Source organism: Canis lupus, chromosome X (genome assembly GCF_048164855.1).
Source record: "Canis lupus baileyi chromosome X, mCanLup2.hap1, whole genome shotgun sequence".
Taxonomy (NCBI): Eukaryota; Metazoa; Chordata; class Mammalia; order Carnivora; family Canidae; genus Canis; species Canis lupus.
In genome coordinates, this window is record NC_132876.1 from 116,118,194 (window position 1) to 116,135,253 (window position 17,060).

At 43.7% G+C, this 17,060-nt stretch overlaps 1 protein-coding gene across 3 annotated transcripts in view; it reads right to left on the minus strand.

The window, feature by feature from the left end:
* Window positions 1-17,060, minus strand: part of FRMPD4 (FERM and PDZ domain containing 4) — a 566,448-nt gene that overhangs the window by 93,538 nt on the left and 455,850 nt on the right. The gene's annotated exons all lie outside the window — the stretch shown is intronic.

The window sequence follows — 17,060 nt, forward strand, 5'->3', positions numbered from 1 at the left end:
TCCCCCTCCCGTTTCAAAACTTTCTGCTCCCTGTCTGGGAGAGCGTGGGGAAGACATGGGAAGGCACGTGGTCATGCTTCTCGCCTGCCCTCCTTAATTCCTTGAAATCGCTAGAGCCGCTTCTGCTTCAGGCTTTTGCACTGGCTGTTCCCCCCCAGCTGGCATGCTGATCCTGCAGCTATGTGTGTGGCACGTGCTCAGCGCTCTCCAGCCTCTGCTCAGGCGTGGCCCTCCGGCCACAAAGTCGCACTCGGCAAGCCTGCTCCCCCGCACCCACGAACCCCGTACCCTCTTCTACTTTTTTGCTCTTAGCGCTAATCGCTTGCTAATGTGCGATAAAATAAGACTTCTTTTGATCGTTTGGCTCTCCACACTGGAATGTAAGCTCCACGAGGGCAAGGAACTGGGTTTCCTTCACTCATTTATCCCGGCTGCCTGCAACAGTACCTGTCCCAGAGTGGATTCGCAATAAATAATTGAGTGAACCGAGAGAGAGAGAGAGAGAGAGAGAGAGAGAGAGAGAGAAGAGAGAATTCTTTGTGGAACACTATCGATTTATAACTGGTGTGCTGAGAAAGAGCCTCAGAGGATTCAGGATACTCAGTAAGTAGGGTCTATGGCTTCTGGCTCCAGTGGAAGTGAAGTGATGGGAATCCTACTGGTGGTGATAGGTTATCCTAGTGTCAGCCGCATTTCCCCCTTTCCAAAAAAGATGAGAAATGAACTCTTGGCATTTATTTTCTGGAGACATTTTCAAATGATTTAAATGAATCTCTTTGTTCACCACCTAACCTCAGAAGTTTTATCAGTCGTCTAAACTCAAAATAAGTGTGGCGTTCACACACTTTCAAAATGCACCCACAAAGATCTCATTGGATGCACAAAACAAGCTGGGAAGGAAGGAGCCAGGCCGGTGTTATTATCTGCATTACCCCCGGACGGAAGCTGATGTCAAAATAGCAGCTTATTGTCCCACAGGGCCCATGCCTCGTGTGCCAGAGTATCGTGTCAAAAACCCACTCGTGTGACTTTTCATGCAGTCTTCGCCATTGTCCAGTAATCAGGGCAGCCTTTTTTGAGGGAAGAGTTATTAGTCTGAACGCTAGAAACCTCTTTTAAGAAATGTAAGGCATTGTTATTTCAACAACACGGACTTCATTCAAGTTTTTGGTTCTCTAATGTTCAATAAGTAAAAGAAGATCATTTCTAAATACCTTGAAAGATGCTATTCTATATGCCACGTAGACAATACATTGTTCCAATGGGGAAAAAAAAAAAGACGACGACTGGGAAGGATGAATTCTTGTGGTCTTTTTGTGTAATTAATAAGATTTGAGAAAAATGAACGGAAACCCTCCAGGATTCTGTGCTATAGGCATATACCACTGACTAAGAAAATAAAAGTTTAAAATCCCCTTTAATCAGAAAGGAGGTGTCTTCATTTAGCAGCTCGCAGTCTGGAATGCTCAGAGGGAGAGAAGCGTTGAGAGCTAACGTGGTATGCGCTGCCCGCTGACACTCATCTGTTACCCGATCCCATCTTCAGAACACCCCACAGCACCGGCAGTTTGACCCCACGGCACCCTCGTTGCCAACGCCAAAAGCAGGAAGAATAACTGGGTCAAGGTCGCACGCTTCTCAGAGGTAAGCCAGGTGCAACTCACACCAGGTCTCCCAAGTGTCACGCGCTTGACCAGCTACATGATTTGCAATGACAGTGCAAAACCAAAACACGGGACCCCCTCATCCAAACGTAATTAAGGACTTCAAGGCAGCAGAATGTGCACCCTTGCCCAGGGCCCCGGGGGATGTCCTGGGTCACGCACCCGAGAAGCTCGCCCCGGTAGTGTACTAGCTCCAGTGTCCCACCACCATTCCAGGCACGACCAGGCTCTGAGGGGTGGTGTTATAGGGTCAAAGGGGAACGGAGTTCTTCTGTGCTGCTGCAGGTGTTTGGCGGGAGCCAGAGGGGAGGCATGGCTACCGTGGTGGGCCATGTGCTCCGGATGAAGGGAGGTGAGCAGGCCACCTGGGGGCATGAGGTCACATGAAGAAGGCCAGCAGTCTCCAGGACAGAACTCAAGGCCCTGATTAAACCAGCAAAACGGATGCGGAGTGAGCCCCAGCGTCCAGGACCAGAGCCTCCACTGGGCTCCTGGCAGGGAGGGCCTGAGTCATATGGAACAGGTCAGGATGCTGGGACCAGAAACTGCTCCCCAGGGAGGCCTCGCTGGTGGGAACGTGACCCCTGACATGGATCCCTCCCAGGCCTGTCACAGGCATGGCTGTGTGTACCTGGGGGAGGAAGGAGCCACTGGGGCATGGGGGACACTGTTCTGTTGTCCTGTCTTCCTTACAAGAGAGCATCTCAGAGCAGGCTCTTCTTGAGCTATTTGCTGTTCATCCCCAGATGGAATAATGGGAAAAAAGAGAAGGGGATGCCCACCGTTTTAGGGTCTGGCCTTCAGCTATTAATTGGCATCATAATCCACAGAAGACATATTCTAAATGAAGAAGGTTGGAGACGTGAAACCACCAGCTCATGGTCACCCTTGTTGCAGAACAGAGAACCGAACCCTGGTTGGCTGAACTCTCAATTCCAAGTGTAGAAAGGAACTGGGGAAGGCTTTGCCCTGTGCCACTGCCGGTCTGGGAAAAGCTTCCAGCACCCGTTTCCAAACTTGGCTGCACATTAGAACCACCCAGAAAGGATTAAAAAGTCCTAATGCCCAGGTTTCGCTCCAGACCATCACATCAGAATATCCGGGGGTGTTTGGCAGGATGGATTTTGAAAGGAACTCTGGGGGATTCCAAAGTGCAGCAAGGACGAGGGACCATTCCCTGCTCAGGGAGGGGTGGCTACTGGCTCTGCTTCGAGGCAACAGGAAAAAAGACACAAACGATGTGCTGGACCACTTCCTCCAGCATCTACTGAAGTGCAGGTTAGGATATTGAAAGCATTTATCGCTTGATTATCCTCTTCCCACCGCATGATAGAGTAATAGCCTCCAATTCTTAATTCATCATTCATTCAATAACTGTAATATTGTTATTTTATTAATACCTGACATTTATTAAACACTAATTTCATGCTAAGCAATTTTTGAAATTATTTCCATATGTTAGTTCATTTAATTCTCTGAAACAACTCCATAATGCATTCATTTAGTCAACAAATACTTATTGAACGCCCACAGGCTTCTTGCTTCCAGGGATTCAACAGGAACCAAAACAGAGTAAAAATAATAAAATGTTCACTCTGGTGTTCTGAGACAGAAAATGAACTAAGAAATTAGGAAGACGTATGGCATATCAGGTCTTTACAAGCACTGAAGAGAAAAATAATGCCGGGAGGAAGAGCGGGGAGCCACTGGGTGGGGACACTTGGGGGTTCCATCAGGGGTCAGATAAGTATCTGGGGGAGGAGTGTTCTGGGCAGAGAGACCACCAAGTGCAAAGGTCCTGAGAAGGACTGTGCCCTGTGACAGTGTGTCTAGGGGACAGCCGGGAGGCCAGGATTCCGAGGTAGGGGTAAATAAGGGAGGGGGTGTGAGGGGGTGATACAGGCAGCCTCTGGAAGGCTCTGAGTGGAGAAGTGATGTGATTGCGAGCTACCCCACAGAGAACAGACGGGGGAGGCACCGGTGGAGCAAGGAGAGCTTTTCAGGGCCTACTGCATCCCTCCTAAAAGAAGAGCACGGTGGCCTGCACCAGGGTGAGAGGGGCAGGGAAGGCAAGAAATCGCTGGGGTTTTAACATATTTGGAGGCCACTCCAACAGGGCCTGGACTCCTACTCTGGAACCTCCTTCCTGCACACATAGGATGTTTAACTGAGGGTGGACATATGAGCACACTGTCTAATGCAACTTCGAGGTCCTGATGTCTGTAGATCGCAGGAGCCATTTTTTTCTTTGAGGAGCTAACACCTATGGTCTACCCAAGAGACCCACACATGCATCCACCCAGGTACAGGGCAAGCGTGAGACTGCTGCGGTGGTCTGCACTGAGACTGTGGCGACTGTCTACAGCCGAATCCTGAGCACCCCCCACCTCCTAGCAGCGGGCCCCGTACAAACTACCTCCTGACTCGGTGCCTCAGTTTCTGCATCTGGAAGATGGCGAGACTAACAGTCACAATCGCCTAAGACAGTTGTGAAAATGAAATGAATAGGAGTGAAGCGCTTAGCACAATGCCTAGCACACAATCAGTAATCAAAAAGCAATAGTTCTTCTTTTCATCTCTTAGAGCCAATGAATAGAAAGGAATAGGTTTCACATATGATGAACTCATTCACTCTTAAAATATGAAAACAAGGGGTGCCTGGGGGGGGCTCAGTTGGTGAAGCATCTGCCTTCAGCTCAGGTCATGATCCCAGGGTCCTGGAATTGAGGCTCACATGAGGGTCCCTACTCAGTGGGGAGTCTGCTTCTCCCTCTGCCCCAGATTGTGTTCTGTCAAATAGATAAATAAAATCTTTTTAAAAAAATGAAAACAAATTCAGTATTGTTTTAAATGCCGATAGGCGAACTCCCAGTAAAATGCCACACAAATCCTAGCTAAGCTCTGAGACCTTTAGTTTGAAAAATCTTATCAAATGCAATGACACAATAAACACAACTATAAACTGATACACATGAGGCAAAACTACAACAGAATATAGACAAAGAAGAAGGAATAAAATCCAGGCTGTCTGAGGATTAAATCAGGAAGTTTTCCTTTGCCACATTTCGAGAACCCTAAGTAAACATCGAATCTAGGGCCGGGGCAGGGACCCACGTCATGGGACAATGAGAAGCGCCACTTATGTTCAGAGGAGCCTGCACTTTCAGCTCAGATGCTGCCACCAGCTGTGTCCACAAAGTGACATTGGGCTACATCCATTCAGGGTTCTTTCCCCATCCAAATACCATTTGAAACTCACAATCGAATGTGTATTTTGTGGTTGATGTTTGTTCCAGTGTTTTTGTTTTTGTTTACAATTTTTTACTCTGTTTTGTTTGCACTTCAGGATACCCTTCCAATTGCATTTTTAGTCTTGCGCGACAAGTGGGGTTTTCAGAAGTTACTTAAAATAATCAACCTGTCTTTGATCTCCCCCATGAAACATCATTTTGTGGTTTGTATTAAGGTAAGCACTTTTTGGCTCCCTCTTCGTGGTATTTTTTACAACGAAGCTTGAGTCCTTTTACAATGAGCTGAGAAAGCAACATCTTCTTTACCTGCTCAACATGCTTCAGTGAATTCTGATGCTAAGAACAGAAGAACACAACTGATGAGACACACAAACTTCCAGCCCCTGCCCCCAACCTTCTGCAAGACACACATAGAGACCAGGAATAGGTGACCTGAAAATCCAGGCTATGTTAATTGAGATGGAAAACATATCCACTGAGATTCAATGAACAATCTTCCTGTTTTGACTAGATTCATCCTATTTTATTTTAATAAAGATTTCTTTATTTGAGAGAAAAAGAGAGACTGCATGAGCAGGAGTTAGAGAGAAGCAGACTCCCCACTAGGATCATGACCTGAGCCTACTGAGCCACCCCGGGGCCCCAAACAAATTCATTTCAAAAGGAATGATGGTGATCCTGCTGTCCAACCCCTCATAACAAAAGGAAATGGCTTTCCTAGTACATTGGGAGCCTTTCTTCCTCCACAGAAGTCAAAGACTGATACATCCACATATCACAAAGAGTCACTTTGGTAGATAGAATGCTATAAGAAAACCTAAAGTGGGGACTCCTGGGTGGCTCAGTGGTTGAGCATCTGCCTTCAGCTCAGGTCGTGATCCTGGGGTCCTGGGATTGAGTCTCACATCGGGCTCCCTGCTCCATGGGGAGCCATGAATAAAATAAATAAAATATTTTTAAAAAAAAGAAAAGAAAAAGAAAACCTAAAGTGATTCCATTTTTATATATACTCATCAAAGACAGTGATGTCCTTTTATGGAATATGTGCTGAGTGGAAAGATTCTGGTAGGAAAAGCTAAATTTAGAAGTTATTACTCTTAAAACTTAAGAATGTAGGAAGATGGTAGCAGGTAGGACACCTGGGCAGTTAGGACTGGAATGAAAAGAAGTATAAATAAACAGACGGTCCAGAGTTCTACTTGGGAAGGTCATTGGCAGTGTTACTTGTCAGGGAGGGCCAGCTGTGATTACATGACAGCATGACATGTCAATACATCATATGCTCACCTTGGTAGTACTGGATTCGGTGACAGACTGAATTATTCTTTATTTGCTCCCCAAGAGGGGATCTGCCAGCCTAGACCACAGTGTTTTCCAGAGCCTCCCACTATTCGCACGGTAGATTTTGCTACTCCTTGACTCTGCTAACATCTCACAGCACAAAGCATGTCACACAGCTGAGCCCAGATGTGACAAAACAAAACAAAACAAAAACCTCTGTAGTTGCTCATGTGCTCTTGCCTCTATTTTTAAAGATTTTATTAATTAATTAATTAATTAATTTATTTATTTATTTTTGAGAGAGAGAGAAAGAGCAAAAGAGCACGAGTTGCAGGGAGAGGGGGCAGAGGGAGAAGCAGACCCCCCGCTGAGCAGGGACCCTGACATAGAGCTTGATCCCAGGACCCTGAGATCATGATCTGAACCGAAGGCCCCTGCCTAACCAACTGAGCCACACAGGTGCCCCTGCTCTTGCATCTTTATCATCACCACGAGAAGACCTTCACAAGGCAGCTGCTGCCCTTCCAGCTTGGGCTCGAGAATGGACACACGTGGAAGAGGTCAGAGCTCACAACTCAGGAAGGAGCCAAGTGTAGCAGAGATTCCCAGCCCCCAGGCCGAAGACACGCTACTAAAGAATGACTCTAGGACACTGAATTTAGGGGATGTTTGTTATGTACCAGAAGCTCACTCATACAATCTTTAAAATAGTGATTTCAGTATTACTTAAAAACTCTGGAATTCCAGAGGTCGCAGAGGACTCTACCAACCTTATAGTCCACACCATTTATGCTCGAGTATGTTACATTTTACAAATGCTACAGACACTTCCAAAGGAAACTTCCCCCCTCATTATCTCAGCTGGCAGAACATCCACAGGAACCCGATGGACTCTTCCTCATGACTTCCTCATTTCCCTGAGCGGACGTGGGTCGCAGTGGCTCCCAAGGCAAGGGGAAGTATTCATAAGCCCTACTGTGGCCTGTGAGGGGGCCTAGTAAGGAAAGCTCTGAGCGAAAGTCCTAAGCTAGGCAAACCAGAACTCCCCAGAAGAAGCAGCAGGAAGGAAAAGGAATGCAGAAGTATGGATTATTAAAGTTGGTAGCTTACCACTGAGAGGTCAGGAAGTGGATTAGACCCCAGGATGGGTTTCCAGCAAGTCCGAATCGTAATGACGTATAAGGCAAAGTAACGTACTGAAAAACATCTGAGCTTGCTTCTCATGGAGTTTTCCCCTCTACTGGGTCTAATGAAGAAGCCAGGCCATCGGCAGCCCCCCAGCCTCAGGGAAGATGCATTTACCAGGGTCCAGGGCAAACGATGACTACCGATACCCCTCTCTTCTGACTTTTGTTTCCTGAAAGTGGGAGCACCTTGGCTAAGGAGGCAACGGCAGAGGGTACTGGGAAGTGGCAGAAACTTCAGGAGAGAGGGTGCCCGTGGTGGGCCTGACCCAACACCAACATCCCCAGGTCGAGTGTAAAGAAATGGTGGAGTCCGTGAACCTCAGGGACCTACCCAGTCTCGGGTGAGGGTCTTAGGAGCAGGTACCCATGGGCTGAGGAGCAGAGGGGCCTACTCCAATTCTGACTCTGTGAACACCCAGGGGACTTCTGAGTATTTGACGTGATCATACTCGAATTGCCAACCAGCAGGAACATAATATGACGCTCCCGCGTGACTTTAATTGTTTTGCACACATGACTTGTCTGTGCTATGTGGGAGAAAAGAAATGGAGTAAACAGGATCTCTGAGGGGAAGGAGAGAGGAGCCAGAAGAAAAGTGACTAAGCGTGGAAAGACACCATCCTGTGCAGGGACACCACGAAAGGAGCTCTGGAAACTTCTGTTAATATGGATCGAAATCCCCAGAATCTGGAGCTACATCCGCGTGCTGCATCCCACGAGGTGGGAGGCTCAGCCACTTCTCTTGTATGTCCAGGGGATTCCAGCCTTCTTATGATCTGTGGATTTTTACACCCAAAACCGATGTTTTGAGAACAAATCTGGGCAAGCCTCTGACCTCAAGGATCAAAAAGGCTCAACCAGACGCCGCCACTGAGGACGAACTAAATTTACTATAAAAATATATAACTGTACCTAATGTGTTTCCAGCTCACATAACATACTTGGTCTCGTGCCTTTTTTGCCTTCATGAATATTCATATTGTGGGTTCAGAAGAACTCAACCTGCACTAATCAATTCCACAGGCCACTGTCACTCAATTCCACAACACGGCAGGAGCATTTAAAGATTTCCAACTGTTTAGTCAAGCTTGGAAGCTTACACGGTACGTGCAGAGCGAAGAGAATCCTGAATGCTTAACTGAGAAGACACAAACTGTGGAGAAGCCTCTTGTTGGAGAGGTTTTTTTTAAGATTTTATTTATTCATTCATGAGAGACACACAGAGAGAGGCAGAGACACAGGCAGAGGGAGAAGCAGGCTCCCTGCGGGGGGCCCGATGTGAGACTCGATCCCAGGACCCCGGGATCATGCCTTGGGCCAAAGGCAGACGCTCAACCACTGAGCCACCCAGGTGCCCCTCTTGTTGGAGAATTTTATGAGGGTCTGAAATAAATGGGACTTCGTAATGGGTAGACTAAATATGAAAATCTCAGTTCTCAAAAAAAAAAAAAAAGAAAGAAAATCTCAGTTCTCTTCCAGCTAATTTACAGATTTAATGCCATCCAATAACGATACCTCAACAGTCCGTGTTAAAGAATTCAACAAAGAGAATTCTAAATTTTTATATGATCGTAGACAAGAACACTTTGAACAAGAAAAACACTGACTGTCTAGCCGACAAGAATAGCAGACCCTATTATAAAATGACAATTCTTAGGAAGCTCTGGCCCAAACATAGAAAAGAATACACTGGTGGAGTCGCAGCTTTGACGAGAACGAACAAGGGTCTCGGGGTACATGTAGAGATGCCCGCCCTCTTGAAAGAGTTGAATGCGAGCCAAGGCACCAAAGAAACTGAAGTGCTTTAGTGTGTCAACAGCACGGTTGGTTTGGAACCGAAGCTCCAGCAAATCTCTCGTCCTCCGCAGGGGCTGCCGACTGGTAGCTGGTGACAATGAACTTAAAGAGTTGTCTCTTCAGAGTAAAGGAGAGATCAGAATAGTGAATGAGAAAGTACCTTAAATTTTAAAAGAAACTTGGGTTGTATTAAGAATGTAGGGAGACAGATGTTTAAAAATGATTCTACTATTATGTGCTTGTTTTATTGAAAATTATGCAAATATGTATCTATAAAAACAGCAGCCATTGAAAACCCAGAAATGAATTCTTCGAACCCTTTTAAAAATCCTCAAGTGAAGCATTTCTGGGGATTGTGAACTCATTTGTTAACTATAATAACAAGTAACATCTTCCATTTGGTTTGTGAGAGCAGTTGGAGGACATCAAGGAACATGGAAACTTTCTGGCTGAATTTTAACACTTGCAGAGATGAGATTGTTTCACCAGTAAGCAAGCTGGTGAAACATTCTGTCCCTTTGCCTCTTTTTTTTCTTTTTTAAGATTTTATTTATTTATTCATGAGAGACACAGAGACACAGGCAGAGGGAGAAGCAGGCTCCCTACGGGGAGCCCGATGCAGGACTTGATCCCAGGACCCCAGGATCGCGCCCTGGGCCGAAGGCAGATGCTCAACCACTGAGCCACCCAGGCGCCCTGGCTCTTGGCCTCTTGATAGGTCTCTGCAGCTTCTTTTTTTCTCCCAATGACAACGACTGAGACACCAAGTGAAGAAATAAGCTGAACTTGCAAACAGACCCTCGAATTGTTATTTGATGAAGTGGTAAACTAAGGTGCTCAAAAATAAATAAGCATCCTCAATCACGTTGCTGTCATTAAAATATTACATAATTTGTAATACAGCAACAGCAGCAAAGTGTTTACAAGTGATTAAAATATCCTACCTTCATCTCATCTTATTTTCACATCTTATTTAACATCTTTTTCACATATGCTTTCTGTAATATACTCTTCACTGTGGTGTGGGTGTATATACATATAAATTACAAATAAATTAGTATATATTCAGAGTTTGCATGTTCACAGCTTTTTAAATAATAGAAATGGAGTACAAAAGCAGAAAATGTGGAGATTTCTCTTCTGTATAATCTGACTTATGGTGTGGGCCCGAAAAGTGTTTTATATACTCAAACATGATGGACAGGATCACTGGTACTACAAAACTCAGCATAGCTCTTAAAAAGCCCAGCTCTCACATTCCAATCTCGTCAGAAGCATTTTTAGAAACCTACAAATGAAGTTAACGTGCTGATGAGAAATGGTGCATTTCATTCTACTTGTCTAATCCTTAGTAATTCTAGCAAGAACCATGAAACAGGGTGGCCTCAGGTTTGGGTGACAAAAGGACAGACAAATTGATCATTATTAAATGCGTTCCTGCTCTGGGCTCCAAATGATTGAACTCTTTGGGGGTCGGAAACCCAAGCACTCCAAATCTCTCTAACTTTCATTTGGTATCTGGTGTTTACGGAGCATATAGAATTACAGGGCAGGGCAGACTTTCCCATCTTGAATGATTCCCCTTATTTTTTTATACCTATGGGAAAACATTTTTGAACAAAAGACTTGATAACAACGAGCAAAGCCTTCCCCAAACATGTTAAAAATCATCGCTTTAGGTCTGAAAGTTTGTCTCCATCAAATTGGATTCTATCCATACTTCAGGGCAGTACATGCGGGAAGCAGAGGGTTGAAGATGCAGGAGGTACCCTCCCCATCGCAACATCGGGCTGTTGTATTTCTCTGTGATCTATGTGTATTCTTTGAAGATTTCTATTATAGTTTGATATTTGGAGAGTGGAAACAATCCCATGGGTTTGTAAATTCAAACTATGAGTGGTGTGTTATAGAAACTGTGATCTAAGACAATATTGGACAGCATGAATTGATATTGGGGCATGAGACTGGCTTAATTGATAGAGCAGGAGACTCCGGATCTTGGGGTTGTGAGTTCGAGCCCTACAGTGGGTGTAAAGTTTACAGAAAATAATTAACTAAATAAGTAGATACAACGTGGGGAACATTTGAGAAAGCATGATCTGATTTTTAAAAAGGACATACGTTTAGAGAGATGATTAGTCACACTTTGTAAACTTCATGATTTTATAATCTTTACACAAAGGATTTGAAAAAGTGAATAGTAAGGGCTCCTTTGATGACTGAGAACTTTTTTTAAGTTTTATTTATTTTAGAGAGAGAGCTCGTGCACACGAGCGCACATGAGTGGGGGAGGAGCAGAAGGAGAGGGAGAGAATCTCAAGGAGACTCCCCACTGAGCACAGAGCTCCATGCAGGGCTTGGTCTCATGACCCTGAGATCAAGACCTAACCCAAAACCAATAGTCAGACACTTAACTGACCAAGCCACCCAGGCACCCCCAATGACTAAGAACTTCTGATAGAAGTTAAAAGAAGTTGGTAAGGAAATCACAGAATCCAAGGATTCAGCTAACGGTTCTATTTCAGTTAAGAAATTGTGATCTCTTAATCTTTTCCGCATTCAAATAATTATTCATAGCCCCTTCCTAGGAATTTAGTTTCCTTAGACATTGAACTACATTACAGCCCAAGGTTACACAGCTTTTCCATTTTGGGTTTTGTTTGCTTCTGTTTCCCCTCTTCTAAGCTCCATATGGTATGAACTGAACCTCTCTACCCCAGGCCCCGGATCCAGGCCTGCTTCCTTCTCTGCCTGCTCTGTGCAACGGGAGCTTTGCCCCGTGGGTGGCATCACGTGGGCACCTTGCCCACTTCCCAGGTGTTGCTAGTCGCTAGTCCCTGGGTGCCTCAGTGGGACTTACGGATATCTTTACCTGTGTCTACATCCATCCATTCTCTGCCAGGACTCAACCGTACACCATGCCTCTCTCCAATGAAGAAACCTGCCAAGTCCCAGGAAATACTCCTTGCCTTGGGAATGGCACTGATGGGGAGCGTCCTCATCCCAACTCCCAGTTGAAAAAACCAGAACTTCTGTTTTAATTCTTAGCCAAGAGCAATAAACATTTCTGCCCTAAGAGCAATACTGAGATCAATTATTCAACTAATATTTATTTATAATACATCAACTATACCTACATATACACCAACAGTTCTCACAAAACAAACAAGTCCCAAATACCTATTAAATAAATACTTCTTTCAGGATGTAACACATTTTCTACATAAAACCTTTAAATACAATGAAAACTTTAGCTTCATGTATTGACCGGTATAAAATTCATTTCTAGTTGCCTAATTTAAATGAAAAGCGATCTCCTTTGTCTTAACTGAAGCATTTTCTCTGGTTGTCTTTGTACAAGTATTATCAGTAAACCTTTGTCTTTGGTCAATATTAGCCACATAGCAGCCATTTTCATGTTTTAGAGGATTCGATAGGCTCAATGGAAGATTTTGTCTATCATTTTCTCTCAGACTAGCAGCCGCTGACTTCTCAAATTCAGTCAAAATTGGGCTCTTTGGTTACTTGTGGTGGATCAAACTTGATTCACCATTAGTTCAACAACTATTTAATGGAATCTTTCTATGTGTCTGGTACCCAAGATATGCTGTGATTCAGACCAACGAGCTTGTATTCCAACACAGGTGGCAGCAAACTACAGTTTGACCCACGGGCCAAATCTGGCCTCTGCCTGCTGTAATAAATAAAGTTTTATGGGAACACATTCATGCCCTTTTATTGATGCACTGTAGCTGCTTTTATGCTACCAAGGCAGAGGTTGTAGTGGTGATGGGGGCTTTTTGGCCCACAAGGCCTGAAATACTTAGTATCTGGTCCTTGACAGAAAAAAGGTTTGCCAACCCCTCTTCTAGTGGAAGGACTAAAACAATGAAAATCAAACATAAACTATATCTCATATTGTTGGTGGCTGATATGTTTTTATGAAAAAAATACAGCAAGATAGAGCGAGAAAGAGGGGGTGGATTGTTTTTAACAGGATGGGAGTAGAGGATTCTCTCAGGACGTTACCTTTGAGACCTGAATAAAGGGAGGGATTTAGTTGGGAAGCTATCTATGAAAAAGATCCCAGGCAGAGGGAAGACAGGTATAATGGCCTTGAGAGAATAGTCTCTGGGCCATTGTTTTACCCATGCATTCCTTACTCAGAAAAGTGTTATTTATTTATTTATTTATTTGTTTGTTTGTTTGCTTGTTTAAGATTTTATCTATTTATTCATGAGACACACACAGAGAGAGACAGAGACATAGGCAGAGGGAGAAGGAGGCTTGCCATGAGGAGCCCAATGTAGAACTCAATCCCAGGATTCTGGGATCACGACTTGAGCCGAAGGCAGACACTCAACCACTGAGCCACCCAGGTGCCCCTCAAAAAAGTTTTAGTCCTATTTACTGTGATGTTCTCCTTGGTTCTATGTCCTGAAAGAAATTCCAATCCAGTAGGAGGAGCTACGGATATAAACATCTGAGTACAACAGCAGGTACCGAGGAAGGATGTAGCTTGTACTATGGGGGTGCATCCCACAAGGGTAGTCAATGTAGCCCAAGGACAGTCACTGGGGACCAGGAAAGACCTCACAGAGAAGGTGCCCATGAGATGAGGTTAGAGATGTGAGGCGGTAAATACCAGATGGATAAGGAAGGGAATTACATTCCAAACCAAGGGAAGAGCAAGCAAAAAGCCATAGAGGCATTAAAGAAACCAGTGTTTGGGACAAGTGGCCATGTTACTTGTTGGGTAATGGGGGAGAATGTTTAGGAGAGCGAGCAGTACCAAGGACAAAAGAGGTTAGAGAAGAAAACTATAAGCCATGTTAGAATGCTGTCTGGTATCACACACGCACCCTTTATGTAAGCAAGAGCACATCCTTCCTGCGAAGGTCAGAGGCTCTAAAATCTATCACTTGATTAGGATCTGGTATACGCTGGGTTGAGAAAAGAAACATCCTAAAATTCCTTCCACTCTGTGGAAGATGAGAAAGATTATCTTAGAACAAAAGGTTAATAGAGTTCTTAAATATTAACTTGAATGCACATATTATGAATTTTATTTATGAATCAGTAATATTCATGTTGAGGGTTATAGTTTGAAGGACTACAGAGTTGAAACAGAACCCAGACTGATACATTTTTCCAGTCGTGGCTTCAGCTTTAGCAAATGAGATGCAATAAATCAAGGATCTATTAGGGCTTGTATAAATTAACGTCCAAAATAGGTTCCATTAATTCATGATCAAATTTAGCTTTCGAGGGTTCAGTTCTATTTGTCAATACTATTGAAAACCACTTCAAGAATTAGTCTTTTATCAACAGCCAGTTCATCTACCCAGATTTTTGTCATCGTTAAAGATGATGAATTTAGCGCCTGCAAAATGCTTATTGACCGTGCCTTGTGAATCTAATGGTAGGATCTAAAAGGGCACAAATGTTTGTGAGTTTCCCTAAAGCTTGCAAAATCCCTACAGCTAGGTTGGTAATCAATTACATTGAGTTCAGTTCAATGTGTTTAAGAGATGACTTTTATGTTAATGACACTCTAATGTGTTTGAGACAAGAATAATCGAGTCACATCCTTGGGTTGATTGAGATGCTCAGCAGAGCCAGTAGCTCTCAACCTCACCTCACACCATCAGGCCAGATAGGCATGACTCCTAAGGAACCTTAGATTGAGATTTATTGGGGATTACTAATTTAAAAGACAGGTAATATAGGAAGATAGCCACACAACAGATGCCCAGAATCGTATGGTTGGCAATAATCTGTATAAACACATTTGTGCCATTTGGGTGAGTGTAAATTAATGTGAACTGAATTAGAGAGGAGGCTATAGAACACTTCAAATACCACTATGGAAATCTATTCCTGGAGCAAACGTTGGAACAACCACGTTAGAAAATGATTTAGTAGTCGATCAACCTTGTAATTCTCAACCCTGACTTCTGAGCTATTGGATAGAACACAGAAGTACGGGTCTTCAGAGCATGTTAAATGGTCCTCCCATGATACTTGGTAGGCAGTCTAAGGTTCGAAGGGTGGGTGCACCTAAGCCAGACGAGAGGTGGTAGTGAGCAAGAGGAAAGTGGACTGGGAAGAAACCAGAGGATTCCGTTGTTCAGATCCCATTCAAGCAGGGAGAGTGATCAATTTCAGTAAGAGGGGAATTGTCACTGAGAAGAAAGGTCAATATCTTCCAAGACAATAAATTTCCCAATACCGGGCTCCATGTCAAAACAAAACCATTAAACAAAATAATTAAAGAAAGTACAACAATGCTCTGATATCTTCCATATCTACTTTAATGCTGTTTGCTTAAAATGATTTCATTTTTCAGACCCAATTCAGCCGATAACCTAAATCATAATTCAATTTGCCCCATTAGTTAATGCAGCCTTAGCCAGGAATCTGTGCTTTTAAAGGGTATTCCAGGTGATTCTGGTGCAGGATTCAGGACCACACTTTGAAAAGCACTGGGTCAGTGGGAGACATCCAAGGAGGAAGCCCAAGAGATGAAACAGACGGCCAACCTCCATATATCTTGTACTTTGCAGTCATGCTCACTCCATAGCTTGCCTTGGTGACAGCATCTGATGTAGCATCTTCTTCCCTGTGACTATCTTGAGCATCTGAGTTCCCAGATGGAGAAGCACGAAGGGGATGCCATAGCAATTCTTGATGATAAACAATTTCATGGCTTGAATTAGCATTTGCCATTATATTAGTATGAATCCAGGACACTCTCAAGGATTGAAAAGCATAAAGATTAGAGGTGTGCATCTCAAACTCTAGTGTGTGTTGCATTGTTGCGAACTGGTGTCCCGTCAACAACTGGACAAAGGAAACCGCCTTTCATTGTTTTATTTTATCTTACTGTGCTGCTCCAACACAGACTGGATCTGATGAGACTTGAGAACGTGCCTACCTGAACATCTGAAGTCTAAACCAAGTATCTTTTATAGACCCTTGGCTATAGCCAATTCCATTTGCCTTTTGTCTTACTAAGAGAACTTTAGGAAAAATTTTACTTCATTTCATATTGTTCAGATTCATTTGTATAAGCTCAAAATAGCTCAGACCTTCAGAGGACGTGCATGCTTAAATCCATATGCAACTTTAAAAGAACTCTGTTATTTTCAAAAATAATTAACATGTATCAGCAGTACCCATTTTACTAGATGCAGATTTCTTATGAACATAATTGATGTTTAACAAATTATGAAAGATAGGCATTTTCAATGACATATATTTAGCAGTTTTATGCATGCCTAATTAACTTGTCACAATAGCATTCGTTTAACTCAATTTAAGGGCTAAAAAGTATCTTCAGCTTTTATTAGTGTGACACTTATTTTCTGGGCCACACAAACCAAGGGGGTAAACAAATCAAAGGCACAGGATACAACTGGGAGATTTTGCCTCAATCCTTCTTCACCTTTACAAAAGGGCATTAAAACTTTCCATTCTTCCATCTTCTTCACAGGGAGTTTCCATTTGCTACAATAATTTGTGAACTCATTTATCTAATCTTTACAGCCGTCATTTAGTCAGGCCCTGTGCTAGGTCCCAAAGAAAAGAACCCTTACCATAAAAGCAGCAGATGCTGCCAACATGTTTGAGCTTGCCAAGCACTGTTCTTGATGATATATATGCATTGCCAACATTTATTCTCACAACAAACTCACTAGGTGGGTAATATTTTTATCATTTATACTTGAGGGCACGGAGGAACAGAGCAGTCACATTTAAGCGTTGAAAGTACTAGAATAAAATACTTTTTTAAAAAAGAAACGACAAGCTCAAAATGGAGTCACTTGTGCAACGCCTCAGGTCACCAAACCAAGGCTGGATACAGAACCTAATTGCAG